Raw genomic sequence first — 25,394 nt, forward strand, 5'->3', positions numbered from 1 at the left:
ACTATATATTCCACAGTTCATACATTTAGCAAGAAATGCTACTGTACACATATGAATGTGGATCTGCCTCTTTCTCTTCTGAGCCATATCTACTAGGTGATCCATTTAGGACACGCATAACCCCTGTGTTATAACTGCGGCACTGGTTGCTAGTTTGCTTCTGTGCCCAGTTCAAGGTGCTCATGTTAGCATTTAAAGCTTTAGATAACCTAGACCACAAATATCCGAAAGACTGTCTCCTTCTTTATGGACCCTCTGGGACAGAGGAGGCCTTCTTGATAGTTTCACTGCTTCTAGAAACTTGAGAGCTAACAGCCCAGGACCGAACATTCTTTGTGGCAGCCCTGAACTATGAACATCTCTCCCCACAGAGAGAGAGAAGATGCACCTAGCATCTTCATCATGTAGTCTTCCTTGTATGCTGAAGGCACACTTCTTTACCTTGACCTTTGATATCGATGATATATATAGCTATAATTTGGGACCAACTTTATACTTTTGACCTGTTTTCACTGATTTTAATGCTGTAAAATCATTGTAAACCACTTTGGCATCTATCTTATTCTCACCAACCCTCCTGAGAACTCCAGTTACTGCATCAGCACAGAAGTGGGGAAATTCAGCTGAATTGGTGAAATCTTGTGAGGGATCCCAGAAGTGAAGTTCCTTAAGAAACCCGCATCCCATACCATTTAGTGCTTTAAAGGCTAAAACCTGCCCAGAACTGATCCCAGAAAACCTATTGAAGCTTGCACAAAACTGGCATAATATGATCTGTCATATGTCGTGGTTGCAGACAGCAGTCTGGTGGTTGCTGCAGTCTGACTTGAGTGATAGAGAGTGGTGGAAAAAATGGGAATTGCTCTTCTGGATATTTCATGATGGTATTTATGAAATATTCATGACTTTTGATTTGAGGCATGTTTCCTTCCTTCCCTATCTTGTGGAACTGAAGAGCGTGAGTTACCTTAAATTACCCATATGAGTTGTCTCGTGAGTCGCTGTGCAAATTCCCATTTCTATCCTTTGGTTTGGACCTTGCTGATAAATGTGATTGTTTGCAGAGACTTATTTTTGCAGACGCATATGTTCGAGCTGGGAGAAATAAATATTATATCTTCTGGAAATGTTCCAGAGCAGGCTTTCTGTCACACTATTGATTATGGCACAGTTTTGTGGCATCTTCAAGAGTAGGACAGTTTTCTGCTTGTAATCGGTTCCAAATTTGGAAAGCCGTCTTCTTATACAGTACCTACTTGAGATAATGAATAAATCTCCTATCATCTACATAAGCCTTCAAGATCAACAGATTTATTGTAACATAAACTTGTGTAGATCAGAGTTCAAGTGGACAAAAGTATGTGTAGAAATACCTATCTGTTGATCTTGGAGATGCTGCAAAATAATTGTTTTTGTTTGTCTTTGTTTTCCTGTTGCAAGAGACTAATATAACTACCTCTCTGGAATGAACAGCTGTGGGTATTTTCACCCTTTTAAACCCATTCTGTTCTTTAAAACTGCCACTAAAACGAAAGCTTCAGAAATCTTGACTTTAGGGTACACACTGTTCACCCACTATCTGTATTATAAATAATCATGTTGAGAGCAAAGCAGCAGATGTTGATTAGAAAAGGCTATTTTCCACTAGCCCTCTTCTTCAAGATGATGATACCCAAGGAAAATTACTGTGATGAAATCCCATGTGTTTGTAGATTGGATTCTTTCTTTTCTCTAAATGAAAATTTTAAAGAACGGCAGAAATCTGTCCTAGGAATGAAATATCATGCTGACAATCTAATCTATGAACAAAATATATCCATAGCTCCTAGGATAGTTGGAACTTTTGTATTTGCTCCCAAACATGTGCAAAGTGCTGGAAAGGTTTCAGTGATTTTTAATTCTGTTATTTAAATAGGTATCACAGAAACTTTATCTTAGCATTCAGCACAGTGTTTTCAAGTGCAGTTTTTGTAAAATTTACATAGTTCTGTAAGTACTGTACTCAAGTGAGGGCTTCTTCTCTCTCTCTCTCTGCCTCCCTCCCTCCCTCTCTCCTCCTCTCTCTGTGTACACATATGTAGCTTAAACACTTTCACATTTAAGCATAATTTCCTCCCTCTCTTTAACCCTACCTTTGTTAGGTGAAATCCTAATTATAATTGTCAATGCTTACTAACTTTTTTGGCCTTTCATGGTGATAGTATATTTACAGCAAACATAAGAGCAATACAAGTTTGTGCATCGAAACAACATTCATTGGCAAAATGGCTGCTCTCAGTACATGCCAAAAAATTCCACTATGTCCTGGAATCCTTATGTGTTCTATGTGATGGTGACAGTATTTTGATGAGACACATCTTATACTGGTGATAAAATGCAAACATTCCTGGATTTCCCCCCTCCTCAACAATTGCTAAGTCAGCTATTTTAATGACTACTTTCTAAGTCTCAGAAAGACAGAAATTATAGAGTAGCTTTGTCTCTGTAAGAGTCTGTTCTAGTGATGCAAGTCAGATAAGCTGCATTGAGAAACATTTATAAAGCTATCGCTGTTCCTTTGTAACAGATAATAATTCAAGCTAGCTTTACCTCAGCACAGCTGAGACAGCTATAGATAGCTTAGGAATGAAATGTTATCAATAATAGATGGTGTATTTTATGTTCCCTGACACATGGTAGTTGCGGTGCTCCATGTATCATTCCTGGATGAAATGTAAATATTCACTTACTGTCCAACTTCATTCCTTTTGCTGTCGCTGCATTCTTTTGCCATATATGTCCATTTGCTTTTGCTAAGCTTTATGTAGATGGGGATATAGTTCATTTTATTCTTGTGATGCCTTAAAGAAATTGCCTGTGAGCTAAGCAACTTGATTTTTCTAAAGCAACTTTGTTTTGCTACTCTTTCTGGTTGATGATGTATTAATCTGCTGCATTGTGGTGTTTTTTCCCCCCTTTCCTTTTTTAACATTCTAACAACTGTTTTTATTATTTCTATACCATGAGAAACTAGAGCAATGGTATATTGCGTCCATCCCTGCTGATTACATGGGGTAGCTTATCTGTTAAATCCAAAACTGGTCTAATGGGAATATTGTGTGTTGCCACATTTCATTTTCAGAGAACTTTAATGCGGATTCTGTTTCACAATGCCAAACGGCTTTCCCTCATCCATTAGTTTAAGAAGGTATGGGGGAGGAATCGGGACTCTGTCAGGAGGATTAAAAAGTAATAACAACTACCAGCCTGAGGGTTGCAATATCTCCTAAAATTTGTGTCTCCTTGAGTTCATTCAGTTGATAAATATGAGGGGAATCATTCTTCCATTGTGCTCATTTGTAGTGCAGGTGTTTAGGGATCAGAGTTACATGTAGCTGACCCCCTAGCATGTTATTTTAGCAGAAAGTGGCTTTTGTAGCTGTGATTAGTAGTGGAGGAAGGGCAAATCAGAAAACATTTGGAAGGCCCTACTATGGTGAAGGCTGATACAGTATATAATGCATAGCTGCCAAGTTTTCCCTTTTCTCGCGAGGAAGCCTATTCAGCATAATGGAATTTCCCTTAAAAAAGGGATAACTTGGCAGCTATGATACATAGCTGCCAAGTTTTCCCTTTTCTCGCGAGGAAGCCTATTCAGCATAAGGGAAAATCCCTGTAAAAAAGGGATAACTTGGCAGCTATGTATGATATAATGAAGTAATGGCACTTCTAAGGGACCCAGGTGGTGCAGTGGTTTAAACCACTGTGCCACTTGGACTTGCCGATCAGAAGGTCGGCGGTTCGAGGCCCCGCGACAGGGTGAGCTCCCATTGTTCGGTCCCAGTTCCTGCCAACCTAGCAGTTCGAAAGCATGCAGTGCAAGTAGATAAATAGGTACCACTCCAGCGGAAAGGTAAACAGCGTTTCCATGCACTGCTCTAGCTTCGCCGGAAGCAGCTTAGTTATGCCGGCCACATGACCCAGAAATACTGTCTGCGGAAGTGGACAAACGCCGGCTCCCTCGGCCTGTAAAGCCAGATGAGTGCCACAACCCCTGAGTTGTTTGTGACTGGACATAACTGTCAGGGGTCCCTTTACCTAATGGCACTTCTACTGATGTGACAGTCAAAGTTCTAGGGTGTAGTTACCTTGTAGCTGCCCAAAGGATGTGGGATACTGTTAACTTTTACTACTGTGAAAATATTTAATGATGTATTGTTCTTAATTTGTCTGTAATCTGGTGTATGGAAACTGCAATTAATCCAGTCATCATGGGACTGAAACTGCCTTGGTCGCACTGGTTGATCTCCGGCGGGCTAGGGACAAAGGTGAGAGCTGTTTCCTAGTTCTGCTGGATCTCTCAGCGGCTTTTGACACCATTGACCATAACATCCTTCTGCATCGTCTAGAGGGGTTGGGAGCTGGGGGCACTGTCATACAGTGGTTCCGCTCCTTCCTCCTGGGTCGTGTTCAGAAAGTGGTGGTGGGGGATGAGTGTTCAGACCCCTGGGCTCTCACTTGTGGGGTGCCTCAGGGTTCTGTCCTCTCCGCCATGCTTTTTAACATCTACATGCAGCTGCTGGGAGAGATCATCAGGGGGTTTGGGCTGGGTGTTCATCAGTATGCGGATGATACCCAGCTCTACCTCTCTTTCAAATCAGAACCGGTGAAGGTCCTGTGTGAGTGCCTGGAGGCAGTTGGAGGATGGATGGCAACTAACAGAATGAGGTTGAATCCTGACAAGACAGAAGTACTGTTTGTGGGGGACAGGAGGCGGGCAGATGTGGAGGACTCCCTGGTCCTGAATGAGGTAACTGTGCCCTTGAAGGACCAGGTATGCAGCCTGGGAGTCATTTTGGACTCACAGCTGTCCATGGAGGCGCAGGTCAGTTCTGTGTCCAGGGCAGCTGTCTATCAGCTCTTTCTGGTACGCAGGTTGAGACCCTACCTGCCTGCGGACTGTCTCGCCAGAGTGGTGCATGCTCTGGTTATCTCTTGCTTGGACTACTGCAATGCGCTCTACGTGGGGCTACCTTTGAAGGTGACCCAGAAACTACAACTAATCCAGAATGTGGCAGCTAGACTGGTGACTGGGAGCGGCCACTGAGACCACATAACACCGGTCTTGAAAGATCTACATTGGCTCCCAGTACGTTTCCGAGCACAATTCAAAGTGTTGGTGCTCACCTTTAAAGCCCTAAATGGCCTTGGTCCAGTATACCTAAAGGAGCGTCTCCACCCCATCGTTCTGCCTGGACACTGAGGTCCAGTACCGAGGGCTTGTTAAGTTAGAAATTTGCAGTTATTTTTTTAGCTCTTTGAAATGTACTGGAATGACTTGTCTCCAACGTCTTGCCTTTTATATTTGCTGGAGGAAAAAGCACAAAATGGCAGTTTAATACACATCTAAGATACGTGTTTCAACTACATCTAAGCAACAAACAGTAGAAGGGGAATGTTCAGGGTGCTCCCATCTGGCTTAGGAGTTTTTATATTAGTTCTGTGTGATCTGTTTTGCAACAGATGGAGAGTCACACTAGGAGTTATGAAACGCCTCTGAATGTAAAAGGCCTGAAATAATTACAGTGAGCTATTGCTCAAACACCTATTCCTTTCGGAATGGCAGGTGATGATGATGTTGATATGTGTGAAACAGCTGACTTCCCCAGCTCTAATCAAAACACACATGCCAGGTTTTCTTTGCTGTTTAGATGTGATCCACCTTCCCCTGCCCCCAATATGATGATACAAAGGGGCAAAAGCAATCTGTGCTTCCTTAATAAAATAGCATAGCATATATGCACTTATGTGGTCTCACTCCACGTGAATAATTGTTACTGGGTATTGCTTTTTCAGCTGTAAATGGAGAACTGATCTGTATATACATGTTGCATGGTAAGGAAATCTAAGGTAATCAATTGCGGTTTTGGCAGTATTGCTTTCTTTTATAATGCAATTCCTAGACCATAGAAACTAGATGTTGGAGTAAAGGATTGGTGCATGTCCTGTTGAGATGCTATTGTTTAGAAGGATGTACTGCTTCTGTACTTAAGTTATTTAAAATAACGGGGGGGGGGGGAGATCCTGAAGGAAATGTTGATAGGAAAAGCATCTCAGTGAGTGATATAAAAACATGGCTCTTTAAACCAGTGGTAACCTCAGTATGAAAGAGAGAATTGTTAAAATACAATATGCACACGTAAGATGAGTCTAGCTGAAGAGCTGCTGTGCTTTCAAAGCTCACTGAAAGAGCAGAACCTGTACTTCCGAAGCCTCATCTGTCTCCTAGCATGTGATCAGAATAGATGCCATTAAAGATCTAAACACACACACACACACACACAATCTCTTTCGCCCTGTTTATTCTGACACATTGCAGAATTGAAGCAGTACTTGAAAAGTTTCCTATTACATAGATCAGGCACGTCCAACAGGTAGATTGTGATCTACTGGTAGATTTCTGGACACCTGTGGTAGATCACTGGTAGATCACTGGCTCCCCCCAAAGCAGCTCAACAACTTTTGCTCCCCTATAAAAAGCTCAGCAACTTTGACCTGAACCCCCAAAAAGGGGGTAGATCACTGCCAGTTTTTAACTCTGTGAGTAGATCGCAGTCTCTTGGGAGTTGGCCACCCCTGACATAAATCAAGTCGAGGTTATTATTATTATTTATTAGACTTGCTAGTCGCTTGATCATGCAGAGGTCTCCAAGCAACTTACAACATACAGTGGTACCTCGGTTTATGAACACAATTGGTTCCGGAAGTCTGTTCATAAACTGAAGCGTTCATAAACTGAAGCGAACTTTCCCATTGAAAGTAATGGAAAGTGGATTAATCCGTTCCAGACGGTCCGCGGAGTAACCGTTCATAAACTGAAGCGAACTTTTCCATTGAAAGTAATGGAAAGTGGATTAATCCGTTCCAGACGGGTCCGCGAAGTACTTAAACTGAAGCGTTCATAAACTGAAACATGTTGTGTAATTGGTTCCGGAAGTCTGTTCATAAACTGAAGCGTTCATAAACTGAAGCGAACTTTCCCATTAAAAGTAATGGAAAGTGAATTAATCCGTTCCAGATGGGTCCGCGGTGTTCATAAACTGAAAATTCATAAACCGAGGTGTTCATAAACCGAGGTTCCACTGTACTTAAAAACTGAAAAGGAAACACAAATACCTTGTAATATTAACATTGTAATACAGAAAATTCATAAAAGTATACACTGTAAATCAACCTGCCCCCAATGACAGCCTTAGGGAGCTTTGGCACCATACTATCCGCAAAAATAATTGTCTCAGTCCATCAAAAGCTTGCCAGGGGAGAGGGGGAGAAATAGGCTTTTACCTGGTGCCAAAAAGATGTCAGTAAAGGTTCCAGAGGACTTCAGTGCAAAAACATTCCACAGATGAGGAGCCACAACTAAAGAGTCCCCCTCCAAGCTTCCCTCAAAGAAGGGACCTGGAGAAGGGCCTTAGACTCACCAAAACTCTTTATGGTATCAGAACCCCAATATCTTCTGAACACCATTCCTGGTATGAAACTACCTTGACCCTTAGTTCTTACACTGGGAGTGGTGTTCAGAAGATATTGGGGTTCTGAGCCATAAAGAGTTTTGGTGAGTCAAAGGGCGGGTCCATTTGCCCTTCCTGGGCAGGCGGCTTTGTGGGCAGGCCTGAGCCGCTCTTGCGTATTTTAGGGCAGATTGTTTCCTGTTGCCCAAATTGACCAATGGTGGCAGGCACAGCTGCCAAGTCTCCTGTATTCCCCGGGAAACCCCCGTTTTTCCAGCCGTTCCCAGCTGGAAAAATGGATTTTTTTGTTTTTTCCTGGTTTACTTACCGGCTGGGGGAGGCTCCTTCTGCGCATGTCTGGAGTCTCTGGACATGCGCAGAAGTGATTTCTGGCGCGGTGGCCATTTTGGAACTGGGCGGAGCATGCTCAGAAGCAACTTCCGGTGCTGCTCTACCCAGTTCCAAAATGGCGGCAGCGCTACTTCCGGTCTAGCGATCCCTTATTTTTCCGGCAGGAACTTGGCAGGTATGGTGGCAGGGCCTTATGGGTATTTCCCTGGGTGCAGGATCAACTGCCCAATGGGTGGCAAGCTGGTGACAGCTCGATTGGCACATAGGCAATGGGTAAGCTAAGATCTGGAATGGTTGTAGCTTCCACAGGACCCTCCATAGGTAAGGGTATCCTGTTAAAAGGATCCATGAAGAGTGGCTCCTGTCCGTTGGCTAGGGCCATTCCACCTTTCTGACAGGAACCACTTGGGGGATGCCGTGATTTGAATGTCATAGGACGTTCCCAGTCAGTTGGCTTTACCCTTGGAGACACTGCCAGTAGACGTGCTGGAATGAAATGCCTATGGCCAAAGCCTACATATCTGTAACCAATAAAGTTGTGTCCTTATTTGATCCCATAAACCTAACATACTGTGTACTGTCTAGTTATTTAATCCTCCTCAAGGAACGTGATGGTCATGGGACCTCGACATGCAATACTGTGTAACCAAAAATATGGAAGCTCTCTGGAAAAGTCCAGAATGCATTAATGTGACAGTATGGGACTATGCTGATTCCGATGAAATATTACAATCAGCTTTAACCTGGGCCAGAGTTGAAAGCAGGACTGATCCCTCAGCCCAGACGCTGAGCTAAGTACTAGAACCTCCAGGTTCTATTTGTAGCCCTTTTCACAAGGAAGACTGAGCATGTTCCATCTATACTATTTGGAACCATTTCAAGAGGGTTTATTTTAAAATTTGATTTAATTTTGCAGAGTTGTTCATGTTTTATTGCAGTGCATAGCAAATGTCTGTGGAAGAGAAATGTAAATTCAATATGGGACTGAAGATAACACTCCAATCTGTCTAGAGTGCTATATTTCATCAATACAGAAGGTGCATTAATTGCAAAGTTTATGAACTTATGCTAATGCAAGCTAGGGAGATTTTGTTTTCTAAAAATATGGAGGGCACTATAAAATCCCATTGATTTCTAAAGGAAGGCTAACTTGCCCTTAAATATTTTCTATTGAAATCACTAGGACTTTAAAGGTGCTTAGCTTTTGGATGATTTTTTTAAAAAAAAAAAACCTTGTGAGAGAAAAAAAAACTTCACTGATGGAGTCTCAAGATGGAATGTGGGGTAATACAACTTACATTCAAATGAGACTCCATTAAGTGCTGTGGCTCTTCTACATTCCATCTTGATCAGATGCAGACTCCTTGGCTCCTGGAGAACTTGAACACTTACCCACAATTGTGTGATATCTTGGTTGGCCTAATAAAGGTATTGCCTTAATTTGGATTTTGAAAATAATGACTTGCTGTTTCTCCCCTTCTTCTTTCCCACTCCCACTTTCCCCATTTCTACTAATTCACATGCCAAGGTTTGTAAGAATTTCCCACTCTCTCGCCAGGAAGAAACATTTTTCAATATTATAGATCACTTTCAACATCAGAACAACTTACAGACATTGCTCTGTGATTATTTATATAATTGCTTTTTACTTTCTCTGGAGGTCAACCTAGGGGTCTGTTATATGGACATTTACAATTTATGGAGGCTCCTATTCTGAGCAATTAAATGCAGCAACAAAATTACATGTGGCTTTTATCGAACCTTTCTTATGATTTAATATTCCTTCATGTACTGTGTTAACTTACACTAAAAAGAAAGAAAGAAAGAGAAAGAAAGAAAGAAAGAAAGAGAAAACACCACTAAAGCTTAACATCGGCTTTTGAACACCACCACCAAGCCTTTTCACAAACACTTCAATCCTAAATATTTTGGCAGTAGTGCAGTGAAAATGATATATGTGCTTGCAAGCAATTGGACATAACACACACACCATAAATCAGGTCAAAAACTCTGACCAGTTATAATCAAAAACAGTATGCAGTGCAGTATGTTACTGAGCAAAACGTTTTGGTGGAGTAGCTCTACTGCCATGCAAAGTTGTTCCATAGTTGTCTTGATCTTCACAAATATTGAACACATTTCCACATAAAAGCTTAAATTGAAAGAATCACACAAGTATTAACATGGGTCCAAGGGGATTTCAGACTATAATTTCTTGTACATTTGCTCTGACACTCCTCTCCTCCCAATGTCCTGGACGGTGTCAGATTAGCCACCCTTTGTATAAGAGTTAGAGATGAACAGGGTAAGGATATGTGGATGAGGTCATTTCCTTACCACTCAGTATTTCTCAGTACTTTCACTATTTGTATCACATTTAAACAATTAACGTGTTTATCTAGCAAACATTAGTCCTAGGGGTATCAATATTCTGCATTTTAATCATGTCCCCCCCCCCTCCTCTGGGGAGAAATATAGAAGGGTGTTGACCTCTACATTGGTACATCATTTACCCATGGAGGAGACCCACGACCTAAGCTTTTCTCTGGGTTTTGATCCCAGGCTCAAATAAAGCTCTTGGTTTGCTAATTGAAAAAAAAATGAAATTAGCGCATGGTTTTGTTATCAGAAACTAAAAAGCATCGTTGATGAAAGGAGCTTTTTTGTCTCCCACAAGGAGCTTAGCAGAAATCGCATTACAACTAAGAAGAAATGAATGGCTCTTATTTTCTATTGAGATTTTGGGCAGGATTTCAGTGAAATGTGCTGAGTGTAAGAATGGCAAAGATCATTTCCTTTTGTGATATAGATATTGGGTTCTGATTTTGGAGCTGGTTGAAACCAGCCACCTTTATCAAAATGACACATAGCTGCAGAGAAATTGCCTTGTACTTCACATCTTTCAATAAACGTGAAGGAGGAATATATAGCAAGGCAGGAAGGAAGTTGTTATGGGGCACAGCTGCAATAGCAGCTGTCTGGAAGTGGTGAAAATAAGAAATGACCAGATTTTATTCAAGATATATGAAATGGCTGAAAATCAAAGTTGTTGGGACTTGTTTCTCTTAAATACAGTGAGCACAGCATGACAGCTTCCCCTCCACACACGAAAGGTCAATGTGCATTGATTTTATTTTTACAGGTTTTGCCTTTAAGGTGGTGGCTGGGAATTAATAAAGAGGTTCTGAAGTTTGTTGAGAGAAGACAACAGGGATTGTTCTGTGCCTGTCCCTAAGATGTCGGGATGCCACATAGGTGAGGAATGATAGGGCATTGGAGGCAGGTTGGATTAGGGACATAGGCAGCTGCTGTCTTCTCCACCCACATCTTGATTATACATGCCAGGTTAGCTTCCACATCCCCAGTTAAATAATCAGTAAGAGATATGTTATTCTGGATTAACCTGGAAGTCAAAAGTGGCACCCAGAGACTGATAGGGTAGCCACCAAACCTGAGAGAAACTTTGAAACATGGCATATAGACGTTAACCGTCTAAGCCAGTATCCCTTTCCTGGACTACTTTCTATCAATACTCCCCTATTCATGAGACACTAATTCAGACCCACCAGCTTCCCCCATTTGATCCCATATACCAGGCACCACCAACCTTCGGCCCTCCAGATGTTTTGGACTGCAATTCCCATCATCCCTGGCCACTGGTCCTGTTAGCTAGGGATCATGGGAGTTGTAGGCCAAAACATCTGGAGGGCCGCAGGTTGGGGATGCCTGCCATATACTCACTCAGAGCAGGACATAACCTACCAAAGCCTGTCTCCAGATATTCCAATAAAAAAATCCAAGCAAACCTCAAACATCCAATCCTAGCAAAAATGTTGGAAGGGTGGCCTTTGAGTCAGCTTCCTGAAGTGGCTCCCCTTTGGTGCTGCCACTTTGGAGGCAGTACCTCCTGGACTAGGTCTAGCCAGATCAGGATCCATCCCCTGGAAATAGGGTCCAGCCAGCCCCAGTTGTTAGTCGGTCTGGGGGCAGGCTCTGGCTAATAACGTCAACATCTAAGTTCTGGACACAATGGAAAAGTTTGTCCTGTTTAGAAACAAGTCTCACATGCTATTGTATCATTTGCCTGATCTTGCCAAGTAGATCTAAGCCAGGGGTGTCAAACTCAAATTCATCGGGGGCCGCATCAGCAGTTTGGTCACCCTCAAAGGGCCGGTTGTATCTGTAGGACTATGTGTCCACTCTTTATTATCATAAATTATTGTCACTGCATTCAATTATTACTGTTTTTTGTAATAATGTAAGTAATAACTAGCTCTGAAAGCAGAAACATAGTTAGAATAATGGCAAGTAGATATTCAAATGTACAATTATTGTACAATTTATTGAAAAATGATTTTTGGTAACTGCACTGGGTGGTGGAGGCTCGCTAGGGTTTCATGCAGGACCTTTGCAGAGCTACTAGTACCTGGAGATGCTGGGGTCCTTCTGCATGCAGGACAGATGTTCTGCCAGTGAGCCACCACCCTTCACCAAAGGGACTGGCTGAGGTTGACTCACTGGAGCTGCTCTCCTGGTTCCAGGGTTTAAGGGCCAGAAGTATAAAGCAGCATCCTATGTTTCTGAGGAGAGGGAGAAGGAGGGGAGGGGAGGGGAAGGAGGGAGGGAGGGAGGGAGGAAGAAAAGAGGGAGTAGGAGGGAGAGAGGAAGGAAGAAAAGAGGGGAGAGAAAGAAGAGTAGGAAAGAAGGAATAAAGAAGGAAAGAAAAAGAAAGAGGGAGAGAAGACAGAGATAAAGAAGGAAGGAAGTAGAGGGAAAGAAAGAATAAGAACGAGAGAGAGGAAGAAAGAAAGGGAAGGGGGGGTCGCCGCCTTGATTCAGCGCCAGAAAAGAGTGCGAAGGGACCCAGGGGCAAAAAGCATTTCCCGTGCAGCGTGAGGCAGCGGGTGTCCATTTTAGGAGAAGTGTGTAAAGCCTCAGAGTTGCACGTTCGTGAGGCTGAGCCGCAGCAGGAGGAGGAGGAGGTGAGGCAAGAGGAGGAGGAGGAGGCGGCTTGCCGGGTCGGTGCCCGGCAGCACCGTGCGGAGAGTCCCGAGCCTCTGGGACGCAGCAGTGCTCTGTAGCACTTTGAATCCTCCTCCTCCTCCACGCGGCACTGATGGGTGATTTGTCTGTGCAGCAGCAGCAGCAGCAGCCGTTTCCAGGCGCCGAGCCGTGGCAGGAGGAGGAGGATTCAAAGTGCTACAGAGCACTGCTGCGTCGCAGAGGCTCGGGAATCTCCGTGCGGCGCTGCTCCAGCCGCCTTTCTACTCCCCCCCCCCCCGGCCCCAGGTGTTTGTCGGCGCTTTGTCGGCGCAGCGCTTCAGCAGCAAGGTCCCGCTGCTGGGTCCCGCTGGCTGGGGCGCTCGGCGGGCCACAAGACGAGGTCTGGTGGGCCGGATTTGGCCCCCGGGCCTTGTGTTTGACACCCGTGATCTAAGCAATCAGCAGAACTGCTTCAGTAATGGAAAAAATCTCCCCAATCTCTTACTGTCTGTTTGCTTGAGCTGCTGTAGCATGTCAGCTGCTGTTTTCTGCCTGCTTCTTGAGAACACTTCTTTTTCCAGGGCGTAAGGCTTTATGTTAGAGACGCTTGTCAGGGAGCTTTATGGCAGTACATATATTTTGGGATGGGAGTACTGTGACATGTTCTAGTTGTAATCATAGGACCGTTTATGTGCTTTGCGTTTTATTTGTTCTTTGGAAAGATTGCACTTTCATCTCCTAGTGATCATGTTATGTATCGTTCATTAGCCCCAGCCAGCATTGCTAACAGTCATGGATGATGGGAATTCTAGTCCAATATCCGGAGAGCCACAGGTTCTCCACTCTTGCTCTAAAGAGTTGCTGTGGTGCATGCATTAGAAGGAGAAGTTCTGCCACATGTTCTCACAAACCCATCTCCCTCCCTCCCCATTATCCATTACCTCTACCATATTCATTTACAATCTTGCTCCAGTTTTAGTTGCACACATGTGTGCTGCCTAGTTAAGGCCCATCTCTTTATCCCTCTCTGCCAGAGTCAGTGCGTGTGCTGTTAAAATAGTCGTAGAGATTGGCAACAAGAGATGCATCTGGAAGGCTGTGCCAACACCTGTATATGCAGCATGTGGAAGGAAGGGAGAAAGATAATTGGGTAATTCATTTCCTAAGATGATGCTTGCACGCATTATATAGTGGCATCCAGAGAGCCATCTTGAAAGAGGCAGTATTTGCTACTGGTGAAGAATTTCAGAAATGCTGAAGTAACGTACATGTAAGTGTGTGTGTGTGTGTGTGTGTGTGTGTGTGTGTGTGTGTGTGTGTGTGTGTGTATGAATCTGACACCCTTCACATTCTGCCAGCTCAGGTGGACTTGTTTTATCTTATTGAAGGGACAGACTTTTCACTGAAAAATTACACCATTTTAGCATTAGCTGGCAGATTTAGTTTTCAGCTGAGCCATATGCAGTGACAGTCAGCTTATTACATTGATGTTCGCTGAAACAAATCCAAGCATCAAGAGAATTTACTATCCATTTACTATCACTTACTTTGTGCTAAGTATTAGAAATCTATCCACCAATTATTCACAGACTACTCTGCAATCAGTGTACCTATTCACTTTGAAAATAATTATTATTCTTGCAGATAGTGCAGCCCCAGCAGCAGGCTTTTAAAGCATCCCTTTTAAAGTGTTGGGTTTTTTTTTTCTTCCTTTCTTGTTTTGTCATTAAAATTGGTCTATAAATTTTAGACAGACTTCAGCTGAATGAAAGTCTATCACATGCCAGACACACATTGATTTCCACCATTAGATCAATGCTTTCCAGGGCACCATATTATTTATTCATAAGAAAGAAAAGATGCCTGAGAGGCTTTTACAGAGGTGTAAATCTGTAATCCAGATAACATTGTAGAAGGCTTATTCCAGAACCCCAAGAAACCTGTGAGGAAAACCTCCCTGCCTGCTTTACTCTAAACATACACTCCTTTCTGCAATCATTCATTCATTTGGAGAAAGAACCAGCTATTATTAAAGCTTGAAGTGTAACATTTTTAGCTCGTTTTTCTTATTGGTATTCAGGTGAAGCAAGCATTTTCCATCCTCCTCTCAGTTTCTGAGACAGCTCCTCTTTTATTTCTAATAGGATAATCGTGTTCATGACCCCCTTGAGTGGGGGGGGGGAATTGTTTTCTGCAAATCAAATTTTTAAACTTTCTCCGTCGTCGTTCAGTCAGCCTAAACACATTTTCAGTATGCATGCTGTGTACTTCCCTTGACCATAAGAATATTTCATTTCACGCTAATGTCTGTGCATATATCCACACTATTAGCACAGTGGACTGTGCATCATGTAAGCAGAAGTGTTTTTGAGGGCTTGGTCATTCACTGGGTGTTTCTGCAGGATGCATCCACGTACGCAGAATATATTGTTAACCATCTCGAGTAGTTTCTTCAGAGTGCATGGTGCTTGTTTCTACGACATACCCATGTATAGGTTTGCATGATTGTTACCCCTTAGGGTGATGACTTTTTTACAACTTCATTTCCCTGTATCATAATTTGATGAGCTTTCATTAAAGATTAGATAAAATCTTACTTTCAAAGAGATTCGATTAAAAAAAACCCCTCATGCACAAAATGATTTTAAAAATTTTATTTATCAGTTTTTTGACCATTTTTGAAGTCACTGAAGGAGATATAAAATTGAACCCAAGCTTTAGAGTCACATATATACAACATTATATAGGGTCATAAAACACACAAGGAAGCTTTTTTTAGCTGCAGTAACAGTATAGACGCCGCTAGAGGATGCTACCTCCCCTGTAGGTTCTTTTCCCAGCATGCTGGCTGAGTTTTGAGGTCCCCAAAAGGGGCTTTTACCTTGCGCAGGTGTGACATTTGTATACCCTATGTTGCTAAGAATACTCCCCATTGTGGAATGTGGTGTTGTGTCCAAATTTGATATGAAATATATATAGAATTGTTAATACAATTTTATGAAATGGTAAAACAGCATACAAAAAAAAAACGGTTTGTGCGTAACCTTTTTTTAATATTTCAATGGAATATACATCATTTTAGTCATTAATAGGCAAAAGTTCATCCATTTGTGCTACAGGAAATAATTTTTGAGAAAAAATATGAAAAAGTCATCACCCTATTACCCATCCATGTGCAATTAGATGTACTAGTATCTGTGGTCTGATTAGTACATGTCTGAGGTCTCCTTTGAATGTTATCGCAGTGGCATGGGAGTTAACGGAGTCCAGATAGGCTGCCCCAGACATACCTTCACAGTCTCCACTGAGGCTGGTTGATCTGTATAGCTAAGCCCTTGATAAAAACCAGGACCTTAATTTTTCAGTCAATGAAACATGTTTCTGCTCACAAAATGTACTTTCAGTTTGTCATGTGTTATGCGGTGGAAGCAGCAGTTCGGTAGAAAATATGTGGTAAAATAAAAATTAGCAATAGCAAAAGGAATATATTTAGAGATCATTTAATTTATAGCCAGTTACAGCATTAAGTGTATTTGCTTGCTGAGAATTAAGTATAATTCTTATTAACACGTGTATTTTCTGAACTGCTAAGCTGTACTTATCTGTGACATTCATTTATTCATTTAATACTCTGATCTACTAATTGATGGAAACTGATGATTTCTGCATCCTTCCTCAAATGTATTCTCACTGATCACCCTGTGACTGCTATAAAGTATACAAATGCAGCTCTTTCAGCAGCAGTTTTTCCTTACAAATAGAATCTTTCATGTGGAGAATGTGGAAATCTCTTTCCATTAGCACTTGAAAAATTGCCTTAATCCAAGTTTAGTTCAGACATTTGCCTACTTAAAACTTATATTCTAACCATTATCTCCTCTCTTCTTGATTACAGTAATTTTCTCTGCTCTATCCCCACTTAGAAATTTGAATACTGCTTTCTTGACTGTAGCAAGATAGTGACAGCCTTATTTCCTCTATAGTGCTTGGTAACAAGAATACATCTTGCGTTGACATCTCCACTGCCCCCACTGATAGGTACATTTGCAATTTGCAAAAGAAGGGGCTGCCTCTATCCTATGAATAAATCAGGTTGTTTGGCAGCAGACCCACACATCATAGTTTACCTGTGTTGTCTCTATCCCAGACACACATTCATTATGTTTATCTTATTATATTACTAATTACTGAACTGAGCCTGGGTAAGCTGAGAGGATAGCACTTGATTTTTGCAACTGGGAACAATTCCATATCCCCCCTCCCCACAATATGGTAGGAGGTGCTACTTAGACCCTCCTGACTTTTCGTCCACTTCCCAATATGCTTTCTCACACATGGATGCAAAGATAGGGTATATCTTTTTGCCCTGGGGGTGGGAAATTAGCCTTTGACCCTGTATCTCTTCTTTACTTTCAAACAGGAATGCTAGGGGTGAGTTAGGAAAAAGGTGTAAATAGCATTGTTCTCACCTTCCATTTTAACTTATTCCCTTCCCATGGCTACATCTCCCTGAACGCAAGATCGCTGGAACTGGGGTGGCCTCAACCATGTCCCTCCTTCCTCAAAACTCTTCTGAAATACAGTATGCAAGCTACAGTGGTACCTTGGTTGTCAAACTTAATCCATTCCATTAGACTTCCAGAATGGTTCGAAAACCAAGGCACGGCTTCCAATTTGCTGCAGGAGCTTCCTGCACTCAATCGGAAGCTGCTTTGAATGTTTGGCTTCCAAAAAACATTCGCAAACTGGAACACTCACTTCTGGGTTTGCGGCTTTCGGGAGCCAAAACGTACGAGTACCAAGGCGTTCGACAACCAGGGTACAGGACAATCTGAAAGTTTACTTCCTCCATGTGGCATGCATCAAATGCCAGTATGCCACATTTTATTTGTCTTGCATTGACACACAGAAATCTAATATATGGCTTTGGATATACATGGAAGAATGTTAGGCTTCAGGGCAGGATACAGAGAAGAAACAAAACTTGTATTCCAGCATGGTTGATAACGACTTTATCTATATTAGTCTTTTTTATTTCAAGCTTAATTTATTGTAAATACATGCTTGAAGAGTTATTAAAGAATAATTAGTTCATGAAAATGAACTACCGAGATAACAGTGCCCTGGGATTTGAAATTAAACACAGAAAGATGCCTTCATGCATTTCATTAAATAGATCTCTTCCTTTGGACAATACAGAGAAGAGGAGGAGGAGAGGATCATTAAGATATCTTGTGGATGTAAATGTTTCATGTGTGCATGCATAAAATGAGTGAAAACTCGTGTTATGCAGTAGGATTTTAGCGCAGCGTGCTTGTTGCACAGTTACTCCTGACAGAATGCATGGGTGATGACATTAGCATCACATTATTCATTTGAATGAGCAGGGAGCTCCAGCTCTTCAAATTATCCAGCATTCCGATAACATTATTAGACTTAAGACTTGAAGATGCCACATCTCCTTAAGTAAGTGGTAACCAGTAGAAAATAGAATTAATATTCTAAAAGATTGGTGCAGAGTATTTTCATGTATTTGAGGGTAGTTGGGGCTTTACAATGCTGGATCAAACATTCCACAAGGGGATCTATTTGTACATCCTAACCCCCTACCGTTCTAAATTTGCTCTTAAAACAGCTGAATCTGAGGATCACAAGGCAATTTACAATATAAAAACACAAAAATACATGCCATAACAACAAATGAAAGAACAACCCCCCTACAACTAAGGATACGTAATGAAGGCATTAGGTGCGCCTCCCTGGGGAAAGCATTCCAGAAATGGGGAGCCACCACAGAAAAGGCCTCTTCTCATGTTGCAAACCTCTGGAGCTCTTGTGGACGGGGAAAAACAAAGACAGGTGTCAGGTGATGTTTGCAGAGCTTGGAGCAGTTCATTTGGAGAGAGGCGAGTTAGCAATGGCAGCAACTGACAAGGCAGCTGGACTAACTTGGATCAAGGATTGGATAAACTTAAGAGACACCGAGCTCTTGGATTTAGAAGGCCATGACAATTGTTGGGTGGCACACTTACCTAGTTTATGAAAAGGTAAGGGTCCACAGGGGGTTCTTAAACCACCTAGTAAGGAAATCCTTATACAAAATTTGGAATAAATATAAAGACCTTCTGGAACCCCCAAACCCCTGGTGGACCTCTCCTTTAGAAGCAATAGCAGTTTTAAAAAAGAACATGAAAGGGGAGTGGGCAACTTATGGAATGGTTCTGGGGAAAAGAAACAATAACATAATCCGGGAAATTTTTTGAAGAAATAAGGACATATCTGACTGATTTCTTACAGTATTTTCAACTAAACAAAAGATTCAGCATAGATGCAGCATTCGGGAGCCAAAAAGTTTGAGAACTAAGCTGTTCAAAAACCAAGCTATGACTGTACAAGTTTTGGCTATCTTGGAATTCAGTATATTTACAGTCCCACTGGACTCCATTCCAAAGGGACTTCCTGTAGTTTTCACTCATAAAAATAGAGAGCTTGCTCAGTTTACCTTTTGATTGTAGGTGGGTGCTGGAGTGATTCTTTTTCAGCTGACCCTGGCATCAGGAAAAGAAATATCTGAAAATACAACACAAACCCATGCAAAATAAAGAGAAGGCAATAAAAGCATACCCACTTCTGTCCCTTCAAATATAATTGGAAGTATATGCGCTAATTAAATTTCCACCTTAATCCTATACATCACCCTTAATGTGTAAAAGGCATTTTATTTAATTGTTCTATTTTTCATGCCCCATTTCTGTGTCTCTGTGGACTACCTCTAGTAGGACCTGGACAATTAGTTAACCTTGTGGCAGCTGGCACAATAGCATTTTTGATCAAATAATGAAATGCAGTTGATGGGTGGTCTCCTGGTTTTAAAGCACTTGTGATTCAATGTTACTCTTCCTCACTTACCTAAGAAAATGCACATAAATCACACAAAGATGAAAATGCTTAATGGAAGTGCAATGAAAATGAAGTGTAAGCCTAGAAAATTGCCATAGAAATAAAGAAAAAAGCACTTCAACATTATCCAAGTGTATTGCATTCATATTCCTAATTTGCTACACTTTGCCGAAAATGACCTCTGATTTCTAGATATGTTAATGATTGATTGTTGCAGATGCTGTCTATATTTTTCTACATTGTAGCTGCTGGGTTTTTTTAAAAATCATTTTTAATGCTCTTCCGTTGTCACTAGCAACTGGAATTCCATTCCTGTTACATAATAACCTCTGTGCCCGCAACTGTACCTTGACAGTGGTGCTAAAACAAGATTAGATTAGAAATTAATTTGAAACACTCCTGCGGTCATAATTGTTTATAATTCTAAAGAATAACATTTCAGTGTTTTAAATCCATTTGTGTAAGATGGTAATAATTTTCTGCATATGCAGCATCTTACTGACAGCTTCAGTTCTGAAGCTTCATTGCTTATTTTCTCAATATTTTCTCAGTGTGGAAGTGGTGTGAGCAAGTAATTGTTGTGTGCTTTGTAAATTCTTATTTTTATCTTTTAAGGCACATTCTTATTCCTAACACCATTACAGAATAAGAAAGAAAGGTAGCAAGGATGTTGATTCTATTCAACATAAAGCTAATAGATACTTCTGGTATTGACTATCTCTGGTTAGTATGTACAATTATGTCAAAGAGTCTTTTCAATGCCCATTAGTGAAGGCCAAGACTGCAATTCCCATTTTTGGAAACAGCGGGAAGATTTCAGTGGCATATTCTTCTGATTGTTCCATCAGCAGAAGCATTCCCCTTGCTAGATGGAACAGTCCCACTCCCTTTCCTCCCCCCTGTGTACAGTTTCAAGGTTTCTCCTGACCCTCCGGAGCAGGTTTGGGGGAGGTATGTAGGGAGGAGACGGGCGAAAACCCTGTTGTGCTAACAGGATCCCTTGAGGTGGCTTCTGCAAGTACCAGATTAGTTGAATCTGAGTCACTGGGTGGTATTCTACAAAGTTTTATTGAGAGCAGACCCATTGAAATTAATGAACATGATTACGTTAGATTCATTAATTTCAGTGGGTCTGTTGTGAGTAAAATGTTGTTGGTACTACCCAAGCTTATCCAGGGTTTCTTCTTTAATAAGAAAATCAGTAATGACAGGAAAGGTCCCTTGCTTTATAATGCTCAGCCTCAAATGTGTGTTATTTAGGTAAAGGGGGCCCCTGACCATCCAGTCCAGTCGTGTCTGACTCTGGGGTTGTGGCGCTCATCTCACTCTATAGGCCGAGGGAGCCGGCGTTTGTCCACAGACAGCTTCCGGGTCATGTGGCCAGCATGAAAAAGCTGCTTCTGGCGAACCAGAGCAGCACACGGAAACGCCGTTTACCGTCCCCGCTGGAGCGGTCCCTATTTATCTACTTGCACTTTGATGTGCTTTCGAACTGCTAGGTGGGCAGGAGCTGGGACCGAGCAACGGGAGCTCACCCCATTGCAGGGATTCGAACCGCCGACCTTCTGATCAGCAAGCCCTAGACTCTGGTTTAACCACAGCACCACCTGGGTGTTATTTAGAGATCTGCAAATATCAGCTTAGCATACTAGCCACTCTCCTATCCCATGTCTTCTGATGCGCAGTGGACTCTGGGTGGTGGCAATAGTCCAGGGAAGTGATTGGATGACAAGGGACCCAAAGGTGTGCTAAAGGAGGAAAAAGAGATTACAGAGAAGCTGAAGAAATTCCTTGCATCTGTCTTCACAGCAAATGATATCAGGCAGATCCTAGTGCCTGAACTAACTTTTGCTGGAAAGGAGTCTGGGGAACTGAGACAGATAATGGTGACACTATTTTCACTATTTCTAACCTCCAAAGTGCTGTGTAAGTGAGGGAGAACATGAATATTTCCCCTTGGCATGCAAACAATTGAAACTGTAGGTGCCTGATGATCAAGTGCAGGGATCGAAAGCTTGTGGCCCTCCAGATTTTGCTGGACTCCCTGTTCTCACCAGCTCCATCCAATGTGAATAATGGTCAGGGATGATGGGAGTTGTAGACCAACATCATCTGGAGGGCCATAAGTTCCACATCCCTGAAGTTGTCTCTGTGCACAATTCCTGAAGCATAATTGTGCGGCCTAAAAGCAAAGATGCTGATGTAGAAAACATTCCCTGAAAAGTGGAAGGTTTTTGAAAACCACTTTAATGTATTACCACATTGTGGTCTGATTTAAAAACCTCCTTGAGGCATCTGGTGAAGAGTAACAGCTAAGCTAGATGGACAACATTTTCTCATTCAGCAGCCACAACAAAAAGTCTGTCAAGGCCTGAGGGCCACATTCCCATGAGACTGGCTCTCATCTCCCCAATTAAGATATGCTTCAGATGACCTGCTTCAAGTTACATCAGTCAGGGAGGTCAAGACAGTCTCAGCAAGGATCATGGCCTCTTTGGTAACCAGCCTAGAATTGTTAAATGGCTTTATGAAGGATGCTCACTTTTGCGGATGTCCTTGAGCACTGCCTGCAAGACTTAATTTCATCAGTTCCCAAATGCCCAAAGTCCTATTGATGCTGCTGGTTTGGGATGTTGTTGTTTTTTGTTATTGAAGTAAGTGTTAGCCTTGTTGCAATTTTCATTATAGTTGTGAGGTGGTATGAGTGTAGGATGAAGCAGATATAAATGTTTTAAACAAGTAGTCAAGTAACATAAGCTTGCTTTTTCTCTAATTCTTTTTCTAATTTTGTAGATTCAAAGTCCACTCTCAACACCCATGTCCACAACATTATAAAGTCATTGTTGAGATAGATAGAGATAGAGATAGATAGGGAGATAAGATACAGAAACGAGTTTATTTATAAGATTTCTTACCTGCCCTTCCACCATAAGGTCTCAGGATGGGTTGCAACAATATAACATACAATTGTAAAAAAAGAAAAAAGAAAAGATAAAGTATCAAACAACTAAACTGTCCCAAATGAAACAGAACAGTATAGAATTTGGTATTTACTTTTTTACATTTAGTACCCCCATTTGAGTTAGCTGTTTTTATTCCTTTTTATGAATAACTACATTTTGGGGGGAGGCAGCTGTTGTTCCTTATATAAAATGTGGGCAAGGAATCAGAGAACAGAGCAGAGCTTCTGCCCACCTCATCAATATCTCAAATATCCACCTAGCCAGCCTTCATGCATGGCACCCTTTTGTGTGTTTGTCTTCCTGCTTCCTCCTGTTTCATCTATCCTCTCAGCCTTGGTCTCAACTCCATGGAAGGGTGGTTGAAGTGGAGAAAATGAACCAGAGAACAGGGCAGCTATGAGTGACATCTTTTGATCTACAAAGGAAACTAAATACACGGGGATACATTCAAACAGGCTGTGCAGAATGGGGTCCATTTACTCCTTAGAAATAGCAGACTGGATTGTTTCAAAATAACTAAACCTTAAAAATGTAGCCATTTGCCAACAATTTGTGGTTTTAATATAGCTGGTTTAGAAAACTATTTGTGTGTTTATCCTGAAATTCTCAGCTGTGCTGTACATTTAACGGGGAAGTTTTGCCGTTGTGAACTCTTGTGATCTTTGAGCCAGAATGTGCTTTATCTGTGGGAGCTATGCAATTAAATGTGCTGAGGAGGTTGTAGTATAGGGCACGCACTGACATTCTGCTAACCCTTCAGGAGATATCCAACCACGAGAATGAGTTAATAAAGATGTATCTTGGAACTACAAGTTTGTTTTCTGTCTTTGTGCTGTATCTATATACCCAGCATATATTAAGCAGGAAGATTTCAGGGACACTGAATAAATTGCACTATAGGGGAAGAATTTATTTGACAGGGTGATGGATTTAGGCTTGCAAAACTATTTTTAAATTATTAAAACATATGTTGGCTGCTTCACAACGGGGAGGCCCTCTTCTCTTGCAGATGTACAAACTTCCAAGCTTGAACGTTTTTCTAAAGCTTTCTGTAAAATGTTGCCATTTAGATCAGCTTTTAGCTGCTCTTGTTAAAACCGATATGGTAATTTTACTTTTTGAATGCCCTTTATTTTATCCCATTGGGGCTTTTGGTTGTTTGTTTTAAACGTTGTTATTCATCAGCCATCCAGAAGTTCTCAAGATGAGAGAGGCTAAAAATCTTAACATCAATTACATCATGAGTGCCAGGAGAAACAGCTGCTGTTATAATTCATAATAATTTCAAAACACACAACTCTTTCTCCAGACCTCTTCCAATTCCATCAGTAAAATCATTTTTCATCATTTCTCTGTAGTACTATTTTATTAGTGTGCATCTTAAATTTCTATCGTCTGTTAAAGAAAGTATATTGATGGCTACAACTTTAAACACTGAAAAGCTTTGGGGTATATTTATTTAAATTCCAGGTCAAAAAAACAAAACACTGTTCACAATGTTGAGTCTATTGGTGATAGAGTTGCCAGGTCATAAATTTCTCAGATCTTGATTTCAGGGCTGAAACCTGAGACCTAGGGGCAGGCTCCTGAGATGTCTTTAAGCAAAGCACACCAAGCACTAACCGCAGTCACTGAGGGCATGCCATTCAAATAACAAACAAGGACAACATATGAGCGAATATGGTACTGGTTGTAAATTAAGGAGGACACCTTAGCTAAAGGGTTTGTCACTACAGTATGCTCATTGTGAACTGCTCTTGTGAACAGCCAGTGTTAATGATGCAATCACCAGTCAGTACTATATACATTTAATTTCCTTCTGACCTCATTATCTACACTCCCCTCTCCAACACATATGCTATTATACAATGTGTTACTCTTTAAGGTGCCACAATACATTCCTTGTTACTCTTTAAGGTGCCACAATACATTCCTTGTTCAGGACACGCCCACATACCCATATCTAATACAGTCATAACTCAGTTTAAGTACGCCTCGGTTTTAGTATTTTCAGTTTAAGCACTCCGCGGACCTGTCTGGAACGGATTAATCCACTTGCCATTACTTTCAATGGGAAAGTTCGTTTCAGGTTAAGTACGGTACGCTTCAGGTTAAGTATGGACTTCTGGAACCAATTACACTCATACCTCGGGTTAAGTATGCTTCAGGTTGAGTGCTCCGCGGTCCCGTCTGAAACAGATTAATCCACTTTCCATTACTTTCAATGGGAAAGTTCGCTTCAGGTTAAGTACAGACTTCCGGAACCAATTGTGTTTGTAAACCGAGGTACCACTGTAGTTCATAGAAACATATGACACACAGCATCAACCATATAGGTCTACCTGTCTGGCATATAAGGCATTTTGGCAGAAGTGGGGAGCAATCTGGCAGGAATAGGGCCACTAGCACAGAGCAGATTCACTTTCCCAGCCTTTGTTTTAAACACACACAGACACACACAGACACACACACACACACACACACACACACACCTTTATTCCCCAAGTTCTGTGTTTAAGACACTGGATGTGATGGGATTTCTAGTCCACCAAGGATCCTCTTTTCACACCAAGAACAGGCCTTTTCAAACTTCTTTATTACACTCAAACATAACACTTATGCCCCAAGCTCTGTGTTAATTCACGGGGCAGGGAGAGGGGAAGCAAAAAATACTACTGGGCTAGCAGAAGCCCCTGTTGTGAATCAA

General features: G+C 41.7%; 1 protein-coding gene across 5 annotated transcripts in view; it reads left to right on the plus strand.

The window, feature by feature from the left end:
• The window catches only part of PAG1 (phosphoprotein membrane anchor with glycosphingolipid microdomains 1), a 96,663-nt gene that overhangs the window by 10,975 nt on the left and 60,294 nt on the right, over window positions 1-25,394 (plus strand). The window lies entirely within an intron of this gene.

Source organism: Zootoca vivipara, chromosome 8 (genome assembly GCF_963506605.1).
Source record: "Zootoca vivipara chromosome 8, rZooViv1.1, whole genome shotgun sequence".
Classification (NCBI taxonomy): Eukaryota; Metazoa; Chordata; class Lepidosauria; order Squamata; family Lacertidae; genus Zootoca; species Zootoca vivipara.